General features: G+C 38.8%; 1 long non-coding RNA gene across 2 annotated transcripts; it reads left to right on the top strand.

Moving 5' to 3' along the window:
* Positions 1-7,184: 7,184 nt before the first annotated feature.
* LOC133727402 (uncharacterized) lies at positions 7,185-9,220 on the top strand. 2 transcript variants are annotated; one of them, XR_009855159.1, is made up of 2 exons: positions 7,185-7,774; positions 8,352-9,220. It is a non-coding gene; the product is annotated as an uncharacterized LOC133727402 (long non-coding RNA). The 2 variants fall into 2 exon arrangements; XR_009855160.1 differs by having other exon boundaries at positions 8,360-9,220.
* The last annotated feature ends 3,458 nt before the right edge of the window (positions 9,221-12,678 follow it).

Raw genomic sequence — 12,678 nt, forward strand, 5'->3', positions numbered from 1 at the left:
GTCACTCATGACTTGTGAAGTCCCCGAGGATTAATAAACATTTATAATCCTAATAACAAGGGAGAATCAAAAATGGAGTTTTTGATTCGTAAACAAAATAGAATGGTTTCTATAAACTTCACTGCCTTGTCAATTAGAACCTAAGAGATCGCACACCATATAAGTGGATCCTTGAGATTGTATATGAAGAAGATTAAACAAGAGTTGGTTATGAGCAAATAATTAATTAGATTTATTATTTGAACATAATTAGGATTTTCAGGTAAAACCGAACATATTGGGCCTAAACGATTGTCCGGTTTTTGTGTGGACTTGGGCTTCACTAAATGAGACTTAAATGAAAGCCCAAGACACAATTTTAGTGCCCAATAACATGTATGGACCAACCAATATATTGGCTTTATGAAAGTCAATGTTTTTCTTTTAGTAATTGGATTTATTTCCTATTATATAAAGTGAAAGCATGGACAAAAGTGTGGTGTGGATCTACACACTATTATTTTCAGATTTGAGAGAGAGAGAGTTCTCCCTTGGTCCATTACAAAAATTAAAGGAAAGAAGAACACTTGCATACTTCTTCTTTTCTTTCATCTTTCTTGATCTCTTGATTCACTTGGTGAAGATCCTTAGAGGCCATATCCTTTTGTGGCTTTACTTGTTACATCAAAGAGAAGATTACAAGCACAAGAAGGAGTACAAGAAGGAGTTCTTAATTCAAGGTGTTTCAAGGTGGAGGAAACACACACAAGGAGAGATCAAGGAGAGGAACTTTGGTGGTAGGTTCACTTGGATCGGATTGAGATCACGCTCCAAAGGTGAGTAGAACATAAACTCCCTCTTTGTTCTTCCTTACTAAGCATGCTATGTTATAGACATATCATAATAAGCCAAGATCATGGGTTAAAGGAATGAGTTTTATGTTTAGTTAGTAGTTTAATGGTTAAACTAATTCCGCACTAATTAAAAAGTTTTGAAATTCATCAATTCCTTCAATAGACTCATAGGGTTATCATGGTTTATAAGCTTGTGTTTTCCTTAGTAAGCACTAAATGTTTAATGAATGGTCTACCCCTATGTACCAACTTGGTACCACCACAATTTCTTGTCTATTCCTAGATGACAGTGAAATAGTATGTAATGGTCATTCTGGCTTAAGTATTAATAACAATCATTTATGGATTGATTCAACAAAAAAAAAATGCAACTACCTTAATGAAGGATAATTCATAATCAAACGTAATTAAACTTAATGAACATAATTCATGATGAAACGTAATCCATGGTCAACATGATTCATAATGAAATGTAATTAAAGATAATTACATAATTAAACATAATAAAGATGTAATCCTTGGTCAGCATAAATATAAATATTCTAAAATTCATCCACAAAAAGACAAATGAAATTAATAGTGCACAGATCATTTTGCCCTTCCATATTTGTCATAATTACCTTTCTGTCCTAGCTTCTTTTTTCCTAACACATTACAACCTTTTTATTTTTTTTGGAATAACATTACAACCTCTATCTATCTGTGTTCAAGCCTTTGGGGATTGTAGTTGCAGCTGCTACTGGTTCCAAGTGAAACCTATTGTTAACTACCAAAAGATAACTTTTGCTTATGTGTACTCTAATTGACTGAAAACACATAACGATAACAAAAATACCCGCAGCAAAGTGCGGGCTATCTATCTAGTTCATAATGAAAACATAATTAAAGATAATTACATAATTAAACATAATAAGGATATATGTTTGAAAAAAAATGTCCTTTATTAAATTTCAAAACGAAAAAGTACAACCAAGAAAAACCAGATAAGAAAAAAAAAACAAATAAAAATGACTAAACAAGATAAATAGATAGAAAAATACCTAAACATAGGCTTAAAACTAATCGGTGCCAAGAATACCGCCATTGATCATGTCATCAACATGTTCTCTATTGTCCACAAAAAAATCAGAGACGTTGAGTGCAGTGGTGTCCAATGGCTCAGATGAATCCCAAGGATCTGATTGATCGATATAGTTTATTTCAGCTTTGTTGCCTTTAATGGAGGTTTGGTACAGTGTCACTAAATGATTATGCATGCGGCAAGTGCGCCAAAAAAGACCATTGCAACCACATCTAGTAAAAAAGCTTTCATTTTTCTTAGGGGCTTTGTTCATCTTACCTTTGCCTTTCTAGATTTTGGCATTGTTCTTTGGATCGAACAGTTGGTTGTTACTTCCATGGCCTTAATGGTCACATCTCTTAATACGAGCACTAGTATTGTTGTCACGCCCCGAATTTTGAATAATCAACTCAAAGTCCGAAACATGAATAATAACAATTACAAATAACGTCCTGAATTTTTTTTTCTCACAAACAACCACACTTCACACCTCTCAAAATTACAATAACCCAAATCCTCAAGTTATTTATTACAGCACACTCTTACCAAATCAAATTGTAAGGCTCAAATGAGCTTAACTCGCCTCACTATTACAATTGCTGTAAAACTATAATAAATACTCTAAACTGCACGATCACCGCCCTGATTCTCCGGACCTACAGGATTACCCGCTACACAATTTGAATAGTGTACCGGGATTGCAACAACACCAAACCCGGTAAGCTTTTGACAGCTCGTATGAGTAAACAAGAATGAACGGTTGATTTATTATAACACAATACTTTTAACTCAAGTAACAACCAAAAATCTCAACATCTGCAAGGAACATCAACCAACTCACAGAAATCCACAAAGAATACATTTCCAAAATCCTCTAACCACAATGTCACCACTCTGGTCCTACAATCACCCAACCCCATATATCACCACTTTGGTCCATCCCAACAATACGTTAGAGCTCTAACTACATCGCTACCAGTCACCTTGGCCTAGGTGCAAGTAATACGACATACTTCGGTTAATAATAAACCGTCGCACTTTGGACATCCCCGTCCTCAGCACAATATACTTCGGTTAATAATAAACCGTCGCACTTTGGACATCCCCGTCCTCAGCACACAACTTCGGTTAATAATAAACCGTCGCACTTTGGACATCCCCGTCCTCAGCACACAAACACTCCGGTTATCCTTAACCGTCGAACGTCGGACACCTCGTCCTCAGAATCCTACATTCTCCAACTCTATACATCCTCCAATGTACATCATGAATATTAACAAGAACTCATCAATCATGATCATCACATATAAATATGGTAAGTCACATTTCAATTCATAATAATTTAATCATCCCAATTCCACACTCTTCAATGTCACACCATTCCACATATAATCACGTAAATATATATATACGTAATCACCCACTCAGGAATGATCACTAATACCAACTATAGTTCACACAAGAAAATCGTGAAATTCATTTTGTATAATTAAAATCATTTTACTTACCTATGGACCGTCGTTGATCAAGTCCGTATGATTTAAAACAAATATTTATTCCATAAATATTTTCACACAATTACAACTAAAATAAAGTAATTAAAAGTGCTCGGTTCGTAATATGAACCACGTGAGGTTTACTCACCTCGATATTCCCGCTGCGTCTTCAATTTAACACAATACACACCGAAACCGCTCACCCAAGGAAGACCGTCAATCACCTAATCAAACATGACCTTAACTTAGCCAATAACTCAAAAACATACTCAAACGACAATCCAACGGTCGGATCGAAATTAAATGATGATCCAACGGTCCGATCCTCACGAATTGCCTGTAGGATCATCCTCCAAAAATCATCACGAAGATCCAACGGTCCGATCTTCCTGAATCGTCCTTACTAACATCTTCACCAATTTATACAAAAAACATCCGACGGACGGATTCTCACGAATCGCCTCCCTAATCACTGTTTAGCAATTATACGAAGATCCAACGGTCGGATCTTCGCCCATGACCCCACAAAGCCACTGGGACAGTCATAAGATCAACATATCAAAACTACAAGTCCATCGGACGGTCCGATCTTCACAGATTACAAATCGAACGATCGAAATTGATCGAAATCGTAAAATTCATAACTTAATCATACCATATCCAAAAATTGTGAATTATATATGCACACGATCGTATCGACACGTAGAACACAAAAATGGACAGAAGCTGCCCTTGGAGTGGCCGGAGGTCGCCGGAAACCACCATCACAGTGGCGGCGCCGCCGCCCATCTAAAGTCAAAATTTGATAAAACTCACAACATGAAAGTCCTTCATCTCAACTCCAATTTCACTTTTCATAACTACGACAAAGTCAGATTATAAGCCAAAATATTGAATTTTACCTTGGAAATCGACGGATCCGATGAACCCTAGTTTTCAAAACTCCAAAATTCGATCACCACGGATCAAATCGCTGCAAGCCTTCTTGGGGATAGCTTCTACTTCCTCTGGGCTAGAAAAGCCCTCAAAGAACTCGAGCTATAGTGGCCGGAGCTGGGAGAACCACGGTGGCGAAGGAAGACGATTCCCAGCTCGGGCTGTGCGGCTTCTCGGTCTTCTAGCGGCCACCACGATGGTTATCTCAAGTCGATGTCTTCTGGAAAGTTGTAGAAAACTTCACGGTGAGAAAAATTGCGTTTGGAATCAGGTCGATCGGAGGCCTGTAGAGGAAGATATGGCCAGACAAAGTAGAGCCCAGAAAAAGTGGGGAAGAGCGATTTCGTCTCCGACGAGGCTCTCTTCTCGACCTTGTAGAGCCTCATACAGCTCGTATTTCACTTCGATTTCTTCTACAAACTCGTAAAGGGGGTCGAGACCAGAAAACCCCACTTTGTTTCACAACAATCGGTGGCCGGATGAGGAAGAACGAAGGTGACGAAGGGTGGGGGTCGCGGCTGGGCTCGGGAGAGAAATGGGGAGAAATTTCTGGAGTTCCAGAAATTCTGTCCTCATTTGCAATATTCGGATTTTTTCTCATATTTATAGAAAATCCCAATTTTCAAATATTCGTAACTTATTCATACGAACTCCGAATATTGCGTTCCATATGTCCACGAACTCGTATCGACGCGTTCTACAACTTTCATGAAGAAAGTTTTCCCAATTTCCCAATGTATAAAAAGTCACTTTTTGAGACCCCCTAAATAACGTTAGTTTTCAAAAATTAATCGTTCGAACTAATTCCACAACTTCTCTGAGTCTCGTACTCGCTCCCACTATCGTGAAATCATTTCTAAAAATCCACGGAATTTAATTTGGATTTTTCGGGGTATTACAATTGTCATGCTTGTTGTCATGTCTATTGGCAAGACTACCAGTGAAAACAGCATTCACCTCAAGTATAGGTTGAGACCCTGTAGGGCGAGATTGGTGGTTTTTCATTAGGAGCTCATTATTTGCTCTGCCACGAAAAGACATAAGATGAGGTCTGCATACTTTTTGAATCATCGCTCTTGATACTGTTGTTGTAGAACTAAGTTTGTGGCATGAAAATTTGAAAAAGTCTTTTCAAGATTGCTATCTTCACTAACAGGTTCTCCACATAATTTTAGTTGAGAGGTAATCCAATGCATAGCGGAATTGAAATCAGTGACTGAGTTGAAGTCTTGAAGGCACAAATGCGTCCATTCATATCGTGTTCTAGGTAGAATAATGGTTTTCTGGTGAGCGAATCGATTAGCCAATGCTTGCCAAAGCTCAAGTAGGTCTTTCACCGTAAGGTACTCATCTTTTAGACTCTTGGTAGGATGATAACGCAAGAAAATCATAGACTTGGCCTGATCTTGCACATATGACTTATTTTCAACTTTAATGGCATCTTCAAGGTTGTTGTTAGCCATAAGGTGAATTTTGGCATCAAGAACCTAGCTCAAATAGTTCTTGCAGAAATTTTAAGATGATTAAACTCCAATTTTGTCAGATGCATCATCTTTCTGTAAAGAGAAAATATGAGATATATTAGGATCATAAGTATTAGAATAGTATGTTCTATGAAAAATGAAAGAAAAATAATATACGAAACAGAGGTTTCAAAGTGTTTATACGTATGGACAATGGATCTCATAGGAAAACAGGAGAAAAACATTCGTGTGATGTTTGTAGAACCATAGATTATAAGATTACTCGGTCAGCGGACTCGAGTCTTGACGTATTATTGGAACATGTAGTTCTCAATGTCGTACATGAAATATAAATTTCCAACAATTATACATTGAACAATTATATGATCGCATAAAAAAATTGAAGTTCGGTCTAGTTTGGCATTGCTGTGCTGTGGGCAGAATTGCTTTTGCTTCTGCTGTGGGCAAAATCAGTTAAGTGTTTGGTAAATTTTTTTTCAAAAGTGTTGTGAGGATGAAAATCTGTTTTAGGTATTTGGTAAACTATTAATTAAAAAAGTTGTGGTTGTGTATAATCACCAAAGTGGACATGAATGCTTAATATGTTGAAAACATATTTATATCAGTCTTGTGTAATCGCAACTCAAATTAAACTACCCTCAATTTCTATTTTTTACGAAGTATTTCTTCCTATTCTTTTTTTTTCGGGGGCCAAAAAAATGTCTTGAAGTAAAACCGATGAGACGTGACACACTAAAAGTAGCACGCAATTTAACCCTGTAAAATGTCATCATTAGCATATGGTAAATAGGGATCGTTCTATCCGAGGATTGAGGGTACACCTGTAATTGTGTAAACAAATAAAGAAATTAAACAATAAGAAGTATTATTTACAAAAATAAAACAAAGAAAAGAAATATATACAAGTAAACACAAATAAGGGGGTTTTACGATTATAAGATTGAAAATTAAAATACATAAAATAAAGAAAATATAAAAACACATATACAAGGGTGGAACTGTGAGCCCCGGAAAAATTCAAAGGTTTAGTGAGATCGTTTAAGGAATTAAATTTTCGATCTCGGTGGTTATTTAAATACTCGGGAATATTCATCTGCATTTTTCACAAGGTGGAATATGTTATTTTTTGACTCGATAATAAAATACACGACACGACGAGTTCGTGGGAATTTTCGGAGAATTTTTCGGATACCCGAGCTAATTTTTACGAATTTTGGAAGTTTTGGGATTATAAACAATTATTTAAGGAAAATGGAAATTATCTGGTTCAATCTGATCCATTCATTTACCCACCGCTTAATCTGGACCATCCAAGATTTTTTAAGGGGACTATATATAGACCTTCCATCAGACCAACGCATCAGATGGTTCCAGAAGCATCAAGCTCCCTCTGACCCGCGACGCGACCCGACGACCCGAGAAAAAGACCCGGTAGGAACTCCTCCGTCCGACCATATCTCGCGGCGGACCACCGGCGTTCGCTTCGTCTCGACGACGCCGACGTGCCTCTGGCCACGGATCATCCATGCACGGGCTGTGGAGAGGATTCGAAGCTTGAAAGGTTTGAACTTTCCGGCGATGCTTCTGCAATTTCCGGCGACCTTCGGGGCTGTGTGAGGTAGGAAAACTAACCCTCTCCTTACGCTCTACGTGCTGGTATAAGTGGTTCTCGAATTCGATTAAGTTTTGATGAATTTGTGTTTTGGGTGATTTCGGGTATCGACGGACCGCCGTCCATGGCGGCGATTCCAGGCTTCTAATTTCGTTTCTGGCGTCTTGGAAAACCAGTTGAGGTGCGGGGAAGCTTGGTTCCTTGAATTGGCGTTCGGGGATGCTTTGGTCCTTGCTGCACTTCGGACTAGGATGCGCTCTGCCCTCTGTTCGAAATTCACCAAGCACAGTGGCTGCAAGTTTGCTTGCTCACGATATCTGTTAACTCAGATTAAGCTACTCTGATTGTCAAAGGTAAAATTCGAGTTCTTGGGGTGAAACTGAGCTTTTGGTGATTTATTGCCGAATGGTTGGATGGGAGTTGAATTGGATGTTTGATTTAGAATTGGTTTATACTTATGTGTTGGCTGGGAATGGAATGATGTTGTGATTGTGATTTTGGACCAAGTACATGCTGTGATGTTTGCTGGGATTGAACTATAGATTTAATCCTTGCTTGTGTTAGTTTTGAATGGTGAAGTTGTTCTTGTTACTACTTAATTGTGGAAAGAAATTGGGTCGGGAAGACACCACATGTAACAATAAAAAGAGATGGGTATTATTAACGAAATGCTCAACCCGGGATTTGAAGAAAATGGTGTAAGTACTGTTTCCGGTAAGAATCCGGAGTTAATGGGTGCCCTTAGCAGTTTTGGGCACACTTAATGAAAAATGGAAGGAAGTCAAAATGGTTAATTTTGTGATTGGTCAATTTGGTCAAACTTTGGTCAACCCTGGTCAAACAAAGAAAGTGGGTTGGACGATTAGATAATCGTCGATATATTAATTAAGTGTTTAACGGACCATTAACGATTATTATGTCGGAATCTAGGACTCCAGTTACCCGAGGAACGGAAGGTTCGTGAATTTCGGACGACTTCGGAATCCAGGTAGGGGATTCGGGGCCTTTCTCGGTTAGTAGTTTTCCCGTTTTATATAAAGTGAAGCATGATGCATGTTAAATTATATGGTATGGTTATGTTTAAATGCAATGCATACTAACCATTCCGTGAGAGATATCGTTGATGGCTTGAGAGCGAAGGGTGGCTCTGACTTCCTTGGGTTCGATCCCCAAAACCTCCGGAGGGTTAGCTACACCGGTCGGACGGTGCGCGATCGTAATGACGACCCGATTCCGTGTGTGTAGCTAGGTAGCGGACGCTCTCGCTACGCTTACCTGGTTATGAATTGATTTGAGGTAAGGTCGTGTAGTTGGTCTATGGGACCGGCCATCAGGTATTGTTTTGGGCCCGTATTTACTTGAAGTTCATGCATCGTATTTTATATCGGAAAATCATTTAAGTCGTCGTTCTTAAAGAAAATGCATTTACATATGTTTTTATACTGGCGCCACAAAAGTTTATTTAAAGGTTTTCAAATCTAGCCGGGGTGAAGCCCCTGTTGAGCAGCGAGGACGAAAGCTCACCCCTACAACAGTGTGGATGCAGGTACTGTGCACTGGTGACGGGATTGACGGACGGAGCGGGTGTGCGGAGTCAACTTCGGTAAACGGTTGTAATGGGAACAGGTTTCGAAGTTTAATTCCATTTCTTGATTGTTTAGTGTTATCTCAGAAGTAGTTGATTGATCATTTATTATAAATTCGATTCTCGGATATGTCGATTATTTCTTGACTCCTTGTTGACTCAAGCTCTAGACGAACAAATATTTGAAATAAAAGTTTTCAAGTTTTCACCTCAATATTATTTTAGACGTTTTCGCTGTGCGGTTTACGAAAAAATTATTTATTAAAATGCCTTGCGGGGTTCTGGAATGTAAATCGAACCTTCGGTTTATGTTTCGGGGTCTCGCGGCACTGTGACGTGCTCAAGCTGGTGAGGTGCAGTTTGGGGCGTTACAGAAAGTGGTATCAGAGCAGTGCTTCCAAAGTTTTCGATTTTTGTTGATTTAAACCCTGATACCACAAATGTCTTAGTCGGCTCGAACATTTAAATTTCAGTTCAAGTTGTTTAGTTTGAAAGGTGGTGTTATAAAGTGTTGTTCAATGGTTTTGACCAATTTTCGAAATGAAGGGTGACAAGATTTACCAACTAAACCCAGTTTGAAAATTTTGCTTCGGAAAAGTGTTTCGAAAAGGTGTTTCGAGGTTGTTTCGAAAAGTGTTTCGGAAAATGATTTGGCAAAGAAATTATTTTGTGTTGTGACTTTAAAGTCAGTTGTGAAATCATTGGTGTGATCTTAGTCGAGCCGACACAAAAATGCATTTTTGTCGAAAAAGACAAATTTTCAGCATAGTTTTGAGCATTGGAATTGCTCGGTAAAAGAAAATTTCGTGGAGTTGAAAAACGGTTTCGAGGTTCGTCTAAAGTTTTGGTCCTTGAGTTTTCTGGTGATTCGAAAACTGTTCAGCAATCAATGATTTATTTGATAAGTCTCGGAATTGCTATTGGTTTGTTATACCCCTCGAAATTCGAATCCACTTTGTTGACATGTTTTTCCTTTCGATAGATTTCCAGTTTTAGATAATTCTTGGAAATCGTAATTCTTTCTTCGGAAATTGAACCGTTCCCGAATTAACTATGATGGGCTTGTGCTCCTGACCTGTTATGATCGAATGATAAATTTGTTGTTGGATTCATTTCTCCAATGAGCATTTCCATATGTCAAGTATCCAGTAAATCCTGTTTTTGGAATATTGTTGGTTGGACTCGATGCTTGCACTTTATCTCGAATTTCTTATCGAGTCTGTCGTATTTGATTACTTGTTTTGGACTCGGTTGTTGTGGTTTCTTTCATATATTTTATCGAGTCCAGTTGTTGCTTATTTGCGTATCAGTTTCTTGAGTTAAGCGAACTCTATGCCACCCAAATGCTCCTCCACAGTGCACAGACCACGGCAAAAGTGTGGCCCAGTATGAGGAAAAAGGGTAAAGAAAAAGGTACATGAACGACAAACTTCAACTCCTTGGAAGGTTGATATTGATTTGTGAATGTTTGTTGGTAAATTGTGAAATCATTTTGGTTGTCCGAGTAGTAGTGTTAATTTCGGAAGTGAAATCACTATATTGTGGGACCACTTCGAGGTCCAAATTTCGTATAGGTTAATACGTGATGTTGAACTGATATTCGTCATTTCAGACGAGAGGTGTTGTCCAAGTAAGAAATCCCAGTGAAGTGTGAATTATCACTCTGGTAAAATTGTGTTGAGCTTGACTCGTTGACACTTCCCACGATTGAGACGTGCGGGTCGTGGAAACATGAATTTTAGCTCTTCCATTCCCAGAGCTGCGAAAGGCTGTCATCGCTAGAACGTAACGACTCAAAGATAAAGCGGGGAAAGTTCATTGTGTTGAGTATACTCGCCGACTTGAAGCTAACTATGTGAATCCTAGGATTGTGAAATCCGAATTCACTGAGGCAGGCGTGAAATGCTACGGGAACGACTTCCTTCTTGGAATCTCAGCATAAGCGGGCGAGTGGGTCATCGACATTGTCGCTTTGGGGGTAGCCGAAGAAGTTAGGAATTTGTAGGCCTAATTGTGGTTTTTCTAGACTATTCTTGACAGCGTTTGGGCCTCTTCGTGACGCTTGAACAAGTTAAGGCGTGTTGAGCATGGGTCGGAAGCATAACTCGATAAATGTAAGAGAATCTTCACTCTGCGAGCTCTAAGGCGGCCTTGCGGATTATGCATTTTCGACTCACTTTTATGTAGAGTGGAAACTTCGTGTCACTTGTGCGGGTAGCCTATTCAAGCTTCTGGATGCCGAACTCGCTTACGTACAGATAAACAAGGCTACTTTGTCTCGTAAACTGAGACGGTTCGACATACATTAGGCATCGACTATTTTAGTAGGTGTTAGCGTGTTTCGATTCCTGCATAAGCGAGTTCGTGGAAATTTTACCGATCGTCAAAGTCGTCAACGACATATTCGAAGGTGAAGCATCTCTCAAGGGAGTGCCGACAAATCTTCGCAATTCTAGCCTCATCAACTAATTCGTGATTTCGGAAGGAATCCTACGAGGACTGCAAAGCAATCTTCCTTGCTAATAGTTTGTGTTAATTTTTATTTGCTTATACTTGAATAAAGTTGGTTTTTGTCTTCCTTATCCAAATACCAATTTTTCGGACCATCTTGGAAATGATTTCGAGCAAAGAGACTTCAAAGATTTGTTTTCAACTATTAACGAATTCTTTTCAACAAACTTCACCTAAAGGTGGGAAATCTTGAATTCCTAAAGTTGGCTACAAAGTTGAGTTTACTGATTTGAAGGTTTGCTGTTTCTACAAGTGCAGCCATTTTGGAAGCAGTTTTATTTGACCTTCAAAGCTCTGAAAATTTTAAAATTTTAACACAATCGTGTTTCGTATCTTGGTAAAGGATCTGGAAAATTTCCTTTCATTTCGATGGAAAATTAAGCCGTGGTGATTTTTCCAAATTCGTTGCTTGGCTTGAGAAAGAGAAAAACCGAAAATTGTTTTGTGAGTTACTGGACAAAATATCACCTCATTTCTCTTCTCTATTTGTAAAGATTTCTGATTTGGTGTTAAAAATCATTTGGGATTTGTCATCAGTTCATCTCCCTTTCCCTTTGAAATTGATGGTATCAAGTTTGACTTTATTTCTCAACTGCCCTGCTGTAAAATTTAGTTCAACATAAACTATGGCAGGGAGAATGTTCTCTACACCATGATCTTTATGGCAACCAAAAAGTCGAGAAAGGGAGACGCGGCCGATTGGGCTACTTGGCTTGGCAAGGTGTTGAATGGATGCAACTCGAAAGTGAGTAGTGATGTTAAGCGTGTCATGAATAAAAGCGTTGTTCATGGTTGTTTAACCATTTATTCGTCAAATTAGGGTGAAGCTTTAGGATCACTATTACAAGCACAAGCTTGCGAACTTCGACTTGTAGAGAAGTGACTTCAAGCAGTGATCCTCGAATTTCGTTGAGTCTCATCGGAAACGCTAGTTGAGATTCATTGTTAAGGTTATTCAACGATACCAAGTGAAGCGTTTACATGGACTACGGGCACGTGTGTTGCGGTAAGGGCAACATCAATTGCGACTACCAATTGTGGGCGTATCGTCAACATGGTTGGAAGGACTAGCTTGTCTTTGAGTTCGTGGATAAACACGTTAGTCTAAATTGCAGTTACAAGCGTATACGTAACGAACTCGAGTCGTAATGCGAGCTAACT

The sequence above is a fragment of the Rosa rugosa genome, chromosome 1 (assembly GCF_958449725.1).
Source record: "Rosa rugosa chromosome 1, drRosRugo1.1, whole genome shotgun sequence".
Lineage (NCBI taxonomy): Eukaryota > Viridiplantae > Streptophyta > Magnoliopsida > Rosales > Rosaceae > Rosa > Rosa rugosa.